General features: G+C 41.2%; 1 protein-coding gene across 7 annotated transcripts in view; it reads right to left on the bottom strand.

The window, feature by feature from the left end:
- LOC128591761 (uncharacterized) overlaps nt 1-18099 on the bottom strand; it is a 126195-nt gene that overhangs the window by 37981 nt on the left and 70115 nt on the right. The window lies entirely within an intron of this gene.

The raw sequence follows: 18099 nt of genomic DNA on the forward strand, positions 1-18099 counted from the left end.
TGCAACAGTAATTAATCAATTATAAGGGGAGGCAGCAAGTCATTTTTTTACCAGCCTCACTCCAGTAGTAAAATTATATATGTATTTCTTTTCTTCTATCCCTTTAACTTACTGTTGTAATCATGTCAGCCCTTTGGGGCAGTCAGATTTTAAAAAGTACACCTCCTGGCCTCTGCAGCATACTCTATACCCAATGAATGTTGGCTTGTGGTGTCCTAGAGCATATGTGCTTTTCTTTAAAAATGGTTTTCAGGGTAGCGCCCATAGCTCAGTGGGTAGGGCACTGGCCACATACACCAAGGCTGGCAGGTTCGATTCAAATCTTGCTAAAAAAATAACAATGACAACTGCAACAAAAAAGATAGCTGGGCCTTGTGGTGGGCACCTGTAGTCCCAACTACTTGGTAGGTTGAGACAAGAGAATCACTTAAGGCCAGGAGTTGGAGGTTGCTGTGAGCTGTGATACCAAGGCACACTACCCAGGGTGACAGCTTGAGACTCTGTCTTAAAAAAAAAAATCATTTTCAGGTAATAATTTCTTAGTTATTGATGATCATAGATATTTAAAGCCTACTAAACTCTTACACAGGACACAAAGAACTGAAAAAATAACTGTAGATAACCAGAACCTTTGACTAGAAATAGTTGACTATTTTTCTGACAGAAGTTGGTTTTGGAGTGCCATAATATACCAAAGGAATTTTTCAAAACATTTCTCAGAGTAATGTATTAGAACTTAAATGTTGTATAGCAGCTTTATTGGTATGTAAGTTACACACAAAAAAATCCACCATTTTTGAGTGTACAATTTAACAATCCTACAATTCAATTTGAGAAGATTTTCATCAACCTAGTAAGATCCCCACAAGCCTATTGGGAGTCTAGCTCTCTCTTACATCTGCTCCGCAAGTTCACAGCCAGGTTGGCCAGGTGTGTATTTAGCGCAGGCCCTATCCGGTCTCTCTCTGCACATACTCAGAAGGCAGCCAGCGGTGTGTGGAGAACTTTCCAAGAAAACCCCTCTGTGGTTGTCTCATTTCCAGCATCTCCCCATTCAATTTCTGGCTTGTCTGCCATCCGTTGCGTGCCCTGAGCAGGTTGGTAAAGCACTGTCCTTCCTTTATTCACCTTCACTGAGATCATTCCTTCACCTGGCAATACAGCCAGGAGTGAGTTTTTCACCTTCTGCTAAAACTAAAGTGAATTTCCTCCGGTGGTAAAACCGCGACTGTCTTCAGCCTGCCTCGCCCTGCTAGAATCTTTGCACAGACTCAGCTGGGATGGAGATGGAAGCAGCCGTGCAAGAGAAGGCCGCAGATGTCCACTCTTCCGACTGAAATACAGCGAGTTTTCTTTAAAAAATGCTTCTCAGGGACTTTATGAAGCGTTCCAACATACGAGTTATAGGAATCCCAGAAGGGGAAGAAGAATGCTCCAGAGGAATGGAAGCCATACTAGAGAATATTATAAAAGAAAATTTCCCAAATATCACCAAAGATTCTGACACACTGCTTTCAGAGGGATATCAGATGCCAGGTCACCTCAACTCTAACCAAGCTTCTCCAAGACACATTGTAATGAACCTGTCCAAAGTGAAGACAAAAGAAAAGATTCTGCAAGTGGCCGGGAGTAAGCGCCAGTTGACCTACAGGGGCAAATCCACCACAGTGACCACAGACTTCTCTAATGAAACTTTCCAAGCAAGAAGACAATGGTCACCTACCTTCAATCTACTTAGAACAATTTCCAGCCCAGAATTCTGTACCCTGCTAAGCTAAGCTTCAAAATTGACGGAGAAATCAAATCATTTATGGATATACAAACATTGAGGAAATTCACCACAACAAGACCAGCGCTACAGGAAATACTTCAACCTGTTCTGCACACTGACCACCACAATGGATCAGCAGCAAAGTAAGAACTCAGAAATTAAAGGACAGAACCTAACCTCCACACTAATGCAAAAGATAAAACTAAGCAGGGAGGCAGAGCAAAATGGCAGCCGAGTAACAGCTTCCTTGCATCTGGGCACCGTGAGTCTGGGGAGATAGGACTCCAGGCATCTCTGGTTGGTGGGAACTGCCTATCATCACTCCTATGAGGATACAGGGAGTCAGCGAGAGACTTCTGGACCCCAAGAGGAGGACTAAAACAGTGGAAAACCAGCAAGTGGTCGCGTGTGTTCAATCCGTCTAAACCCGCCCACAATAGTAAGTTCAGTAGCAGCGAGACTGCAAACCAGAAAGGCCTTACCTGTGAACTGTTTTGATGTCCTTGGACTTGGCACTGAGTTGAACTGCCTTGGAGAGGGCCTGAGCGGGAGTGCGGAGAACTTTGGCCATTGTCTAGGGCCCCAGTCTGAGCCGCTGAGCCAGACGGAGCTAATAGTGTTTGGCGGTGGGTCACACGGAACCATTGTCAGTGATCTGCCTCGGCAAGCTCCGCCCTCAGGGTGGCAGAGCTAGAAACGGGTGGGAGCTGGTAACCCAGCAACCAAGCAGCCTAAGGGTGGGGTCTGAGCCGCCTTGCAGCCCTAACCCTCAGGGGCAGAGTGAGACCGGTTTTGGCACACTGGGTAAGTGGATAGCCACTTCAGCAGTGATTCCAGCGAGAAAGCTGGGAAAGCTTCTGCTCAGCAAGTTTACAAGTTCAAAGTGCCTTTTAAGTGGGCTGAAGAGAGATTTAGGGTGTCTATCTGCTGGGGTTTGAGAAATCAGCAGCCTCCAGTCGTATCAGAACTGTGACTAACATCTCATACCCCAGAAGACCACGTGTTGCCCAGACAATATTCAATAACATATACAAACTGCTTTGTTTTTGGTTGTGTATTTTTTTCTTTTTTTTTTTTTGTTTGTTTGGTTGTTTTTTTCTGTTTGTTTATTTTGACGTTGTTGATGTTCTTTTGTTTTTTAATTTCAATCTTTTCCATACAGATCCCTTTTTTTTCTCAATTTTTCTAGTTTAATTATAATTTCCCATTGCTGCCTTTTTTAATAACTACAACTTCATTTTTGCTAGTGTTTCTACCGCTATCATTTGGTTTTTCACCCAATTTTATCCCCGTAAAGTTTTCTGTTTGCTTGTTTTGGTTTGATTTATAGCATTTTTGTCTTTCCTCTCTACTTGGTGGAGGTGGGGTACTGTGTCTGATCAGGTTAGCAAACAGCTGCTGACCTCAAGGGAACCACCCAACTGGGCACCCCCAGAAGGTGGTTTTTTTTTTTTAAGGTTGTATCAAAGTACCCTACTGTACACATATATTGCCCTGTCTCCCTCTTTCTGTGCCTCTCTTCTTTTTGTCAATATTCCTTATCCCCACCCCCTCTCCTTTCTCTATCTTTCTTTTTTTTCTTATCACTCGGTCCTCCTTTCTTTCATCCCTTTTTTGCTCCTCAACCTTCTCACCCTTCTGGTCCTGTAACCCTTAGTCCGCAGGCACAAGAACTTAAAGAGCAAGAGGAAGTGAAAGGAAAATTAGGGCAAGGAAACAGATAAAAGAAATCACTCATGAGGAAGAATCAGCAGAAAACTCCAGGCAACATGAAGAACCAGTCCAGAACAACCCCGCCAAGGGACCATGAGGTAGCTACTGCAGAGGATTCCACCTATACAGAAATGTTAGGAATGACAGAAAGGGAATTTAGAATACACATGTTGAAAACAATGAAAGAAATGATGGAAACAATGAAGGAAACTGCTAATAAAGTGGAAAATAACCAAAAGGAAATCCAAAAACAGAATCAAATCAGAGATGAACGATATGAAGAATATAAAAAGGATATAGCAGAGCTTAAGGAAATGAAACAGTCAATCAGGGAACTTAAAGATGCAATGGAAAGTATCAGCAAGAGGTTAGACCATGCAGAAGAAAGAATTTCAGAGGTAGAAGACAAAGTTTTTGAGATAACTCAGATAGTAAAAGAGGCAGAAAAGAAGAGAGAGAAAGCAGAACGTTCACTGTCAGAATTATGGGACTTTATGAAGCGTTCCAACATACGAGTTATAGGAATTCCAGAAGGGGAAGAAGAATGCCCCAGAGGAATGGAAGCCATACTAGAGAATATTATAAAAGAAAATTTCCCAAACATCACCAAAGATTCTGACACACTGCTTTCAGAGGGCTATTGGACCCCAGGTCGCCTCAACTCTAACCGAGCTTCTCCCAGACACATTGTGATGAACCTGTCCAAAGTCAAGACAAAAGAAAAGATTCTGCAAGCTGCCAGGAGTAAGCGCCAGTTGACCTACAGGGGCAAATCCATCAGAGTGACCCCAGACTTCTCTAATGAAACTTTCCAAGCAAGAAGACAATGGTCATCTACCTTTAATCTACTTAAACAGAACAATTTTCAGCCCAGAATTCTGTACCCTGCTAAGCTAAGCTTCAAAATTGACGGAGAAATCAAATCATTTACGGATATACAAACATTGAGGAAATTCGCCACAACAAGACCAGCTCTACAGGAAATACTTCAACCTGTTCTGCACACTGACCACCACAATGGATCAGCAGCAGAGTAAGAACTCAGAGATCAAAGGACAGAACCTAACCTCCACACTGATGCAAAAGATAAAACTAAGCAATGGACTCTCACCAAATAAGACGAATAGAATACTACCACACTTATCAATTATCTCAATAAATGTTAATGGCTTGAATTCCCCACTGAAGAGACATAGATTGGCTGACTGGATTAAAAAACACAAGCCATCCATTTGCTGTCTGCAAGAAACACACCTGGCTTCAAAAGATAAATTAAAGCTCCGAGTCAAGGGTTGGAAGACAATTTTTCAGGTAAATGGAACTCAGAAGAAAAGAGGAGTTACAATCTTATTTTCAGATACATGTGGATTTAAAGCAACTAAACTCAAAAAAGACAAAGATGGTCACTTTATATTGGTCAAGGGAAAACTACAACAAGAAGACATTTCAATTCTAAATATTTATGCACCCAATTTAAATGCTCCCAGATTATTGAAGCAGACCTTACTCAGTCTGAGCAATATGATATCTGATAATACCATAATAACAGGGGACTTTAACACTCCTCTTACAGAGCTGGACAGATCCACTAAACAGAAATTAAACAAAGATATAAGAGATTTAAATGAGACCCTAGAACAACTATGCTTGATAGACGCATATAGAACACTCCACCCCAAAGATAAAGAATATACATTCTTCTCAACACCCCATGGAACATTCTCCAAAATTGATCATATCCTGGGACACAAAACAAATATAAACAGAATCAAAAGAATTGAAATTTTACCTTGTATCTTTTCAGACCATAAGGCACTAAAGGTGGAACTCAACTCTAACGAAAATGCTCACCCCACCCAAAGGCATGGAAATTAAACAATCTTCTGTCGAATAACAGATGGGTGCAGGAAGAAATAAAACAGGAAATCATTAACTTCCTTGAGCATAACAACAATGAAGACACAAGCTACCAAAACCTGTGGGATACTGCAAAAGCAGTTTTGAGAGGAAACTTCATCGCTTTAGATGCCTACATTCGAAAAACAGAAAGAGAGCACATCAACAATCTCACAAGAGATCTTATGGAATTGGAAAAAGAAGAACAATCTAAGCCTAAACTCAGTAGAAGAAAAGAAATATCCAAAATCAAATCAGAGATCAATGAAATTGAAAACAAAAGAATCATTCAGAAAATTAATGAAACAAGGAGTTGGTTTTTTGAAAAAAATAAATAAAATAGATAAACCATTGGCCAGACTAACTAGAAATAGAAAAGTAAAATCTCTAGTAACCTCAATCAGAAAGGATAAAGGGGAAATAACAACTGATCCCACAGAGATACAAGAGATCATCTCTGAATACTACCAGAAACTCTATGCCTAGAAATTTGACAATGTGAAGGAAATGGATCAATATTTGGAATCACACCCTCTCCCTAGACTTAGCCAGGAAGAAATAGAGCTCCTGAACAGACCAATTTCAAGCACTGAGATCAAAGAAACAATAAAAAAGCTTCCAACTAAAAAATGCCCTGGTCCAGATGGCTTCACTCCAGAATTCTATCAAACCTTCAAGGAAGAGCTTATTCCTGTATTGCAGAAATTATTCCAAAAAACTGAGGAAGAAGGAATCTTCCCCAACACATTCTATGAAGCAAACATCACCCTGATCCCAAAACAGGAAAAGACCCAAACAAAAAGGAGAATTTCAGACCAATCTCACTCATGAATATAGATGCAAAAATTCTCAACAAAATCCTAGCCAATAGATTACAGCTTATCATCAAAAAAGTCATTCATCATGATCAAGTAGGCTTCATCCCAGGGATGAAAGGCTGGTTTAACATACGCAAGTCCATAAACGTTATCCACCATATTAACAGAGGCAAAAATAAAGATCACATGATCCTTTCAATAGATGCAGAAAAAGCATTTGATAAAATCCAGCATCCTTTTCTAATTAGAACTCTGAAGAGTATAGGCATAGGTGGCACATTTCTAAAACTGATTGAAGCTATCTATGACAAACCCATAGCCAATATTTTACTGATTGGAATAAAACTGAAAGGTTTTCCTCTTAGAACTGGAACCAGACAAGGTTGTCCTCTGTCACCTTTACTATTCAACATAATGCTGGAAGTTCTAGCCAATACAATTAGGCAAGACAAGGAAATAAAGGGAATCCAAATGGGAGCAGAGGAGGTCAAACTCTCCCTCTTTGCTGACGGCATGATCTTATACTTAGACAACCCCAAAGACTCAACCACAAGACTCCTAGAAGTCATCAAAAAATACAGTAATGTTTCAGGATATAAAATAAATGTCCACAAGTCAGTAGCCTTTGTATACACCAATAACAGTCAAGATGAGAAGGTAATTAAGGACACAACTCCCTTCACCATAGTTTCAAAGAAAATGAAATGCCTAGGAATATACCTAACGAAGGAGGTGAAGGACCTCTATAAAGAAAACTATGAACTCCTCAGAAAGGAAATAGCAGAGGATATTAACAAATGGAAGAACATACCATGCTCATGGATGGGAAGAATCAACATTGTTAAAATGTCTATACTTCCCAAAGCAATCCACCTATTCAATGCCATTCCTATCAAAGTACCTACATCGTACTTTCAAGATTTGGAAAAAATGATTCTGCGTTTTGTATGGAACCGGAAAAAAACCCATATAGCTAAGGCAGTTCTTAGTAACAAAAATAAAGCTGGGGGCATCAGCATACCAGATTTTAGTCTGTACTACAAAGCCATAGTGCTCAAGACAGCATAGTACTGGCACAAAAACAGAGACATAGACACTTGGAATCGAATTGAACACCAAGAAATGAAACTAACATCTTACAACCACCTAATCTTTGATAAACCAAACAAGAACTTACCTTGGGGGAAAGACTCCCTATTCAATAAATGGTGTTGGGAGAACTGGATGTCTACATGTAAAAGACTGAAACTGGACCCACACCTTTCCCCACTCACAAAAATTGATTCAAGATGGATAAAGGACTTAAATTTAAGGCATGAAACAATAAAAATCCTCCAAGAAAGCATAGGAAAAATACTGGAAGATATTGGCCTGGGGGAAGACTTCATGAAGAAGACTGCCATGGCAATTGCAACAACAACAAAAATAAACAAATGGGACTTCATTAAACTGAAAAGCTTCTGTCCAGCTAAGGAGACAATAACCAAAGCAAAGAGACAACCCACACAATGGGAAAGGATATTTGCATATTTTCAATCAGACAAAAGCTTGATAACCAGGATCTATAGAGAACTCAAATTAATCCACATGAAAAAAGCCAACACTCCCTTATATCAATGGGCAAGAGACATGAATAGAACTTTCTCTAAAGACGACAGACGAATGGCTAACAAACACATGAAAAAATGTTCATCATCTCTATATATTAGAGAAATGCAAATCAAAACATCCCTGAGATATCATCTAACCCCAGTGAGAATGGCCCACATCACAAACTCTCAAAACTGCAGATGCAGGCGTGGATGTGGAGAGAAGGGAACACTTTTACACTGCTGGTGGGACTGCAAACCTTTCTGGAAGGAAGTATGGAGAAACCTCAAAGCACTCAACCTAGACCTCCCATTCGATCCTGCAATCCCATTACTGGGCATCTACCCAGAAGGAAAAAAATCCTTTTATCATAAGGACACTTGTACTAGACTGTTTATTGCAGCTCAATTTACAATCGCCAAAATGTGGAAACAGCCTAAATGCTCACCAACCCAGGAATGGATTAACAAGCTGTGGTATATGTATACCATGGAATACTATTCAGCCATTAAAAAAAAATGGAGACTTTACATCCTTCGTATTAACCTGGATGGAAGTGGAAGACATTATTCTTAGTAAAGGATCTCAAGAATGGAGAAGCATGAATCCTATGTACTCAATCTTGATATGAGGACAATTAATGACAATTAAGGTTATGGGGGGGGAGAAGAAAGAGGGATGGAGGGACGGGGGTGGGGCCTTAGTGTGTGTTACACTTTATGGGGGCAAGATATGATTGCAAGAGGGACTTTACCTAACAATTGCAATCAGTGTAACTGGCTTATTGTACCCTCAATGAATCCCCAACAATAAAAAAAAAGATAAAACTAAGCAATGGACTCACACAAAATAAGACAAATAGAATACTACCACACTTATCAATTATCTCAATAAATGTTAATGGCTTGAATTCCACACTGAAAAGACATAGATTGGTTGACTGGATTAAAAAACACAAGCCATCCATTTGCTGTCTGCAAGAAACACACCTGGCTTCAAAAGACAAATTAAAGCTCCGAGTCAAGGGTTGGAAGACAATTTTTCAGGCAAATGCAATTCAGAAGAAAAGAAGAGTTGCAATCTACTTTTCAGATACATGTTGATTTAAAGCAACTAAAGTCAAAAAAGACAAAGATGGTCACTTTATATTGGTCAAGGGAAAAATACAACAAGAAGATGTTTCAATTCTAAATATTTATGCACTCAATTTAAATGCTCCCAGATTCTTGAAACAGACCTTACTCAGTCTGAGCAATATGATATCTGATAATACCATAATAACAGGGGACTTTAACACTCCTCTTACAGAGCTGGACAGATCCTCTAAACAGAAATTAAACAAAGATATAAGAGATTTAAATGAGACCCTAGAACAACTGTGCTTGATAGACGCATATAGAACACTCCATCCCAAAGATAAAGAATATACCCCATGGAACATTCTCCAAAATTGATCATATCCTGGGACACAAAACAAATATCAACAGAATCAAAAGAATTGAAATTTTACCTTGTATCTTTTCAGACCATAGGGCACTAAAGATGGAACTCAACTCTAACAAAAACTCTCAACCCCACACAAAGACATGGAAATTAAACAATCTTCTGTTGAATAACAGATGGGTGCAGGAAGAAATAAAACAGGAAATCATTAACTTCCTTGACCATAACAACAATGAAGACACAAGCTACCAAAACCTGTGGGATACTGCAAAAGCAGTTTTGAGAGGAAAAGTCATCGCTTTAGATGCCTACATTCGAAAAACAGAGAGAGAGCGCATCAACAATCTCACAAGAGATCTTATGGAATTGGAAAAAGAAGGACAATCTAAGCCTAAACTCAGTAGAAGAAAAGAAATATCCAAAATCAAATCAGAGATCAATGAAATTGAAAACAAAAGAATCATTCAGAAAATTAATGAAACAAGGAGTTGGTTTTTTGAAAAAAATAAATAAAATAGATAAACCATTGGCCAGACTAACTAGAAATAGAAAAGTAAAATCTCTAGTAACCTCAATCAGAAAGGATAAAGGGGAAATAACAACTGATCCCACAGAGATACAAGAGATCATCTCTGAATACTACCAGAAACTCTATGCCTAGAAATTTGACAATGTGAAGGAAATGGATCAATATTTGCAATAACATCCTCTCCCTAGACTTAGCCAGGAAGAAATAGACCTCCTGAACAGACCAATTTCAAGCACTGAGATCAAAGAAACAATAAAAAAGCTTCCAACCAAAAAATGCCCTGGTCCAGATGGCTTCACACCAGAATTCTATCAAACCTTCAAGGAAGAGCTTATTCCTGTATTGCAGAAATTATTCCAAAAAACTGAGGAAGAAGGAATCTTCCCCAACACATTCTATGAAGCAAACATCACCCTGATCCCAAAACAGGAAAAGACCCAAACAAAAAGGAGAATTTCAGACCAATCTCACTCATGAATATAGATGCAAAAATTCTCAACAAAATCTATCCTAGCCAATAGATTACAGCTTATCATCAAAAAAGTCATTCATCATGATCAAGTGGGCTTCATCCCAGGGAAGGTTTAACATATGCAAGTCCATAAATGTTATCCACCATATTAATAGAGGCAAAAATAAAGATCACATGATCCACTCAATAGATGCAGAAAAAACATTTGATAAAATCCAGCATCCTTTTCTAATTAGAACACTGAAGAGTATAGGCATAGGTGGCACATTTCTAAAACTGATTGAAGCTATCTATGACAGACCCACAGCCAATATTTTACTGAATGCAGTAAAACTGAAAGCTTTTCCTCTTAGAACTGGAACCAGACAAGGTTGTCCTCTGTCACCTTTACTATTCAACATAGCGCTGGAAGTTCTAGCCAATAGAACTTAGGCAAGACAAGGAAATAAAGGGAATCCAAATGGGAGCAGAGGAGGTCAAACACTCCCTCTTTGCTGACGACACGATCTTATACTTAGAGAACCCCAAAGACTCAACCACAAGACTCCTAGAAGTCATCAAAAAATACAGTAATGTTTCAGGAGTAAAATCAATGTCCACAAGTCGTAGCCTTTGTATACACCAATAACAGTCAAGATGAGAAGCTAATTAAGGACACAACTCCCTTCACCATAGTTTCAAAGAAAATGAAATACCTAGGAATATACCTAACGAAGGAGGTGAAGGACCTCTATAAAGGTCCTTTCTTTCTATAAAGAAAACTATGAACTCCTCAGAAAGGAAATAGCAGAGGATATTAACAAATGGAAGAACATACCATGCTCATGGATGGGAAGAATCAACATTGTTAAAATGTCTATACTTCCCAAAGCAATCTACCTATTCAATGCCATTCCTATCAAAATACCAACATTGTACTTTCAAGATTTGGAGAAAATGATTCTGTGTTTTGTATGGAACCGGATAAAAACCCATATAGCTAAGGCAGTTCTTAGTAATAAAAATAAAGCTGGGGGCATCAGCATACCAGATTTTAGTCTGTACTATAAAGCCATAGTGGTCAAGACAGCATGGTACTGGCACAAAAACAGAGACATAGACACTTGGAATCGAATTGAAAACCAAGAAATGAAACTAACATCTTACAACCAACTAATCTTCGATAAACCAAACAAGAACATACCTTGGGGGAAAGACTCCCTATTCAATAAATGGTGTTGGGAGAACTGGATGTCTACATGTAAAAGACTGAAACTGGACCCACACCTTTCCCCACTCACAAAAATTGATTCAAGATGGATAAAGGACTTAAATTTAAGGCATGAAACAACAAAAATCCTCAAAGAAAGCATAGGAAAAACACTGGAAGATACTGACCTGGGGAAAGACTTCATGAAGAAGACTGCCATGGCAATTGCAACAACAACAAAAATAAACAAATGGGACTTCATTAAACTGAAAAGCTTCTGTCCAGCTAAGGAGACAATAACCAAAGCAAAGAGACAACCTACACAATGGGAAAGGATATTTGCATATTTTCAATCGGACAACAGCTGGATAACTAGGATCTATAGAGAACTCAAATTAATCCACATGAAAAAAGCCAACAATACCATATATCAATGGGCAAGAGACATGAATAGAACCTTCTCTAAAGATGATAGATGAATGGCTAACAAACACATGAAAAAATGTTCATCATCTCTATATATTAAAGAAATGCAAATCAAAACAACCCTGAGATATCATCTAACCCCAGTGAGAATGGCCCACATCACAAACTCTCAAAACTGCAGATGCTGGCGTGGATGTGGAGAGAGGGGAACACTTTTACACTGCTGGTGGGACTGCAAACTAGTACAACCTTTCTGGAAGGAAGTATGGAGAAACCTCAAAGCACTCAACCTAGACCTCCTATTTGATCCTACAATCCCATTACTGGGCATCTACCCAGAAGGAGAAAAATCCTTTTATCATAAGGACACTTGTACTAGACTGTTTATTGCAGCTCAATTTACAATCACCAAAATGCGGAAACAGCCTAAATGCCCACCAACCCAGGAGTGGATTAACAAGCTGTGGTATATGTATACCATGGAATACTATTCAGCTATAAAAAAAAATGGAAACTTTACATCCTTCGTATTAACCTGGATGGAAGTGGAAGACATTATTCTTAGTAAAGTATCACAAGAATGGAGAAGCATGAATCCTATGTACTCAATTTTGATATGAGGACAATTAATGACAATTAAGGTTATTGGGGGGGGAAGCAGAAAGAGGGACGGAGGGAGGGGGTGGGGCCTTGGTGTGTGTCACACTTTATGGGGGCAAGACATGATTGCAAGAGGGACTTTACCTAACAATTGCAATCAGTGTAACCTGGCTTATTGTACCCTCAATGAATCCCCAACAATAAAAAAAAAAAAAAAGGAAAAAAAAAAACTTGCTGAGAGATTATGTCCATTTATGATGGATTTCGTGGGGAAAGAACACATACTAGTTCAACGAATTGGGGAAGCTGGAATGGGATAAAGAATTTAGAGGAAGAAAGAGTTAGGGCTGGAATAAAAAGTCACTTGATTTTAGGCACCAAAGGGAAAAACGCAGATCATTAAAGTAATAAATATTGCTTATGTATATCTTACTACAAAAAAATAAATAAAATACTCATACATACAACATGGATGAACCTTGAAAGTATACCAAGTGAAGGAAGCTGGATACAAACGATCACATATTATATGATTCCACGTATATGAAATTCTAGAATAAGCAAATCTGTAGAGACAAGAAACAGATTAGTGGTTGCTTAGGGTTCAGGGAAGGGGGAATGAGGGTTGACAGCTAAGGGGTATGTAGTTTCTTTATGGGGTGATGAAAATACTCTAAAATTGATTGTGGTGATAGTTGTTTAACTTTGTAAATATACCAAAGGCCATTGAATTCTACAATTAAAACAAACAAATGGTACAGTATGTGATTTGTGTCTCAACAAAGCTATAATAAATAAGGATTATTCAAGAATTATTCAAGTTATTTAAAAATAAGACCACTAGACCAAAAAGAGGAGAAGGAGAATGCAAAGAAGGCGAACGGGGAGAGAGGGAAGGAAAAGGAGGAAGAACAGAGAACGTTGTCATCAGTGGCTAAACACAACGCTTTTATTTGCTTATGATATAATTATCCATGTAGAAAAGTTGACTCTTCAAACTCTTAGAATGTAGCCGAATTTAAGGTTAACACACTAAAATCCATAGCTGAATAATGTCTCCCAAAGATACCAAGTCCTCCCAATCCTTAGGACCTAATAAATGTCATTTCATTTGGAGAAAGAGTCTTTGCAGATGAGGAGATTCAGAGGCAGCTCGAGATGTAGAGGAGAATGTTGATCCCAAGGAATGGGATTGAGTAGTAGGGGGTATAGACAATCTATGGTAGATGGGGCTACAGGATTTGTCAACTAAGAGATTGTATTAGTTTTCTTGGGCTTCCATAACAAAATGCCATAGACTGGGTGGCTTAAACAACAGCACGCCTTTTGGCTGTGTCCTCCCATGGAGGAACGAGTAAGCTCTCCAGTGTCCCTTCCACAGGGCATGACCCTCATTACCCCACCTAATCTAATTGTCTCCTAGGCCCTATCTTCAAATGCCATCACATTGGAAGTTAGGGCTTCAGCATGTGAATTGGGGGGGAATACAATTCAGTCCACAGCAGAAATTGTTAATGATCTTGGGGAGCAGGAGGAGCAGAAACTGATGATAATAGGAGGGAGTAGGGGGAGTAACCTTCTATATTTTCAGCCTTTGTGCCCAGAATAGAGTAAAAGCTGATATTTGTTAAGTAAATGTTTGGGAGGATTCTCTGAACTTTCACCTGCCCACACCCTAACTTCACAGTTTCACCCTGCCTTGAGTCTCTCCTGCATCCTGCCTCCAACTCTTGGACTAACGCTTTAAATTTCACAGTCATTCTTGTGTCCCCCAGGGGAGCATTGTCAGCCCTGCTCCCTGAAACTGTGTTTCACGCTGGAAGACAGAGTCTGAAAAACACTATACTCAAAATCCGCAAGATAACGAATGAGATCACAGATCATATAGGTCTCAAATTCCTGAAAGCTTTGGGAAGAATATTTCAGGGACTACAAACAAAACAAGTCCAGGAACTAGCAGGGAACATAAATGGGAAGTCAGCTACATTGAAGGCACCCTCGAGTGGTGGGGGCTGTGTCATGCTGGCGAGCGTCCCCCAGGTCTGAATGGGCCTCTACTCAGTTCCAGCTGACTGTCCCCGTGAAAGATCATGGCCCAGAATTGCCAGGTCTTCCTGTTTTCCAAGGGAAGCCACACTCTCAGATTATTATGTAAAACTGTCCGGTTCTTAATGTTAGGAATTAATTGAAATTAATTGTGGGGGTTCAACAAAGCACAGCTCCCCTGAGACACTTGGACAACCTTAGAACTCACAGGAAGTCAAGGAAGGTAAGTGAAAAGCTCTACTTGTACATAAGCAGTGGTAAAGATAGGAACCTCATTAATACCTGGGCACAGTGAAGTGTGAGAATAAAAATAAGCTTCCCCTAAAGGCTCACTAAATTCCTGGAAAACATAACCAAAGTCAGAGTTGTAGCGGGCACTCAGAGACCTCAGGCACATCCCTGCAGCCTCCATGTCCCCATCAGAACAGACCTTGCTGGGGTGAAGGCATCACCGGGCCATCCAGACCCAGGCTTTCACTGGGAGCAGAAGGTGAGGGGTGGGGTGCAGTGGGTAGGGGGGAGCTAAGAAAAACAGAACAGGTTCTCTTTTCTTGACATCCCAAGGCTTCAGTTTCCTCTTATACAACAAGGGAGTTGAGCCAGAGACCCTCTCTCAAGTCCCTTCCGCTCTGCTCCTCTCCTGGGACAAGGGTCATTTTCTGAAGGGCAGAAGTGAGCAACACCTCCTGAACTTGACCAGTCAGCCTCTGAATGAGCATCTTGGGAGGGAGGGAAGCAGCGTCCAAAATTTATCTTCATGACCAGTAACTGAAGCCCAGCAAAGAAGAACGACAAACAAATGAACTGTCGTGGTGGGGTTTTCTCACCCATCCTCTCTTCCCTTATTAAAATGAGAGGGACAACAACATGTGGGAAAATTCTTGCTCTGGAGGGTTAAATTGCACTCATTTATTCATTCATTCAACAAATATTTCTTGAACGCCCACATGGCCCAGCCCTGTGCTTGGCTTGCCACACCACCACATGTGAGAAAGGCAGGCGTGCTCACATCCTCCCAGGACAGGTCAGGCGCCAAGTAAACAAGCAAAATACACCAAATTAAGATTGTAAAGATCTTTTAAAATAAACCATGGAGGAAAGTTGCAGGTGCTGTGATAACTTGAGGACATGTGCAGACAGCCCCCTATAAAGTTGGGAAATAGAGAAGGAGCGAGTGGTAGAAACTGCTCAGAGAAGGGTGCCCTAGGCATAGGAAATAGCAAGTCCAAATTATCAGGTCAGAAGAGCATGAGTGTGACCAAGGGCCAAATGGCCAGAACCTGCTGACAAGGGTGACAGACTGAGCCTGAGATGATGGGGGAGGTAGCCAGGGCGCTGATGGAGTTTGGATTTTACTCCATGGGCAGTGGAATTCAAGAGTTGTTGAAGGGGGTTGAAGTAGGAGACGTATATTGGGGTTTTTTCCAAGATCACTCTGTTTTCTTTGTGTAGATCAGATTAAAGGAGGCAGAAGAAATCTGAGCAGGAGGCAGACAGGATTGTCCAGGCCAGAGATGATGGACGTGGAGAGTATTAAAGGGACTCACGGGAGATCTTAGACAGCAAGCACACAGATTAGACGTGGGTGGTGCAGAGGGGGAGCGATCAAGGATGACCACTAGATTTACATATATGGGCACCAGTTACTCAAACAGGGAAGGCTGAACCCCCTAAATATAATAGAATGTTCCACGTCACCACTCTGCCTAAAACACATCCATAGCTTCTTAATGCTATTGAGACCAGAATACATATTACTTAGCTTGGGGTTTAAAGAGTGTTAGAGTTCGGGCCCACGTGATTCTCCAGACATGTCTCCTTCCACTTCCTCCGCCCATTCGACCCTCCTTCCATCACCGTCATCCTTGTTACTGTATTTATGTCCCTCCACACAATTGGCAGGTCCACAGACACGCCCTTCTCTCTTTACACCTTTGAGGCTTCAGCGTATGGTTTTCTTTCCATAGAAAATCCTTCCTTCTTTGTCCACTTGCTGAACTCAATTTGACTTCACTCCAAAGTGATGCCTATTCTCCGGAGCCTTCCTTGTTTACTCCAGGCTCAGCTGGGTATGTTTTCTAACTGAGAGAGTATAGTATTAATTTGGAACTCAGAGTCAGATTGCCTGGGTTCGGATCCTGACTGTACAGCTAACCAGGAGTTCCTCAAGGTCAGGGACGATACCTGGGTCAACTCTGTGTCACCCCAAAGTGCTCGGGACAGTGCTCGGCACATAGCAGGTACTGAAGGAGCTTAGAATGAATGGATACACACATAAATGTTGCTTGGCAAAGATTCTGTGAAGAGGCATAAAAGATTTCCTTTGTAGTTCATGCCAGGCTTGGAATTCTCGAACTAAGTTCTCAAATCTTCCTGTACACTGAGAATGTATTCTCCAGAAATATACAGCAGATGTTGCTGAACGCCCCAAGTGAGAAGTCGTTACACATTTCTCTCTAGCGTTTTCCCCCTTTAGCAGAATTTCCCTGCTGTGAGCCGGCATCTCCCTTGTCTCAGTAGGCAGCTTCTCCACCTGCTGCCTTCCTGGAGTCTCACCCGGGCACAAACGGAGCTCCTCGAGGTGTTCACAGAGGGGTCAGCTCTTCTCTGGGGCCCTTGAGTCTGTCTCCAGTTCTCAGTTATGACAGTACCACCCTGAGTTGCTGAGCCACGATCACCCCCACCCCACACACATGTTCTCCATTTCTCCCTTATTCAGCCATCCCCCAAATCCCACATTCATCTGGGGACTGCTGCCACATAGGGAGCCAGCAGGGAAAGAAAGGTGTCAGGAGACCTTGGGTAACAGCTCTGAATCAGACCTCTAAAAGGGGCACAAGGAAGGCTCCTTCCCTGCGGGAAGGTATGTTACAAGCACTTTGAAAACTTTCATGTAAAAAACTTTCCATGTGAAAATCATATAACTTGGCAGGATCCTCACCTGCTCAAACTTTTCCTGCATTCCCACAATGTGGCGGGCACTGTCCTAGGCAGTGGGAGTGCCAGAGTCTAGTCCCCGACCTAGAGAATCCCCAGAGGGTCAGGATTTGAACCCAGGTAGGTTGTGATTTTACACTAAAAAGTTTTTTGGAGTTCACTGAGTCTAATCCTCTCATTTTACAGATGAAAACATTGCTCCATGATTCTAAGTATTTACAGGATCTAAGGACTTTACAAATACAAGATAGACACAAAGGAAAAAACACAGGCAAAGAACTTTCAAGTAACCTGCCTGAGCTCACACAGCCTAGGGCAATGGCAGCGCTGAGACTCGGTCACACCCAGGCAGTCTGGCCCCCGGTCCGCACTGTGACTACCCTGCCTGTCCCACTGGGGGAGGGGTGGTACGTAGGCACTAGGCCCACTGCAGGCTGCCAGCCCTTCGGGATGCCTACTGCCACCACCCACAGGCCAGACAGGCCCCTTCCAGAGAGCAGAGGCCATGCCATGGAAGCCCAGGCAATGTACAAGAGGAATTGTCCTCTGCTATTTTCTGTGGCCCTCAGTCGGCCTGAGAGAGCATCTCCCAAGTCACAGAGAAAAGCCCCTGGAGCCATCCTAGGGACCAAGCACATGGCCCCCCATCCTCCAGCTGAGCCCTCCCCG

This window comes from Nycticebus coucang, chromosome 8 (genome assembly GCF_027406575.1).
Source record: "Nycticebus coucang isolate mNycCou1 chromosome 8, mNycCou1.pri, whole genome shotgun sequence".
In the NCBI taxonomy this organism is placed as follows: domain Eukaryota; kingdom Metazoa; phylum Chordata; class Mammalia; order Primates; family Lorisidae; genus Nycticebus; species Nycticebus coucang.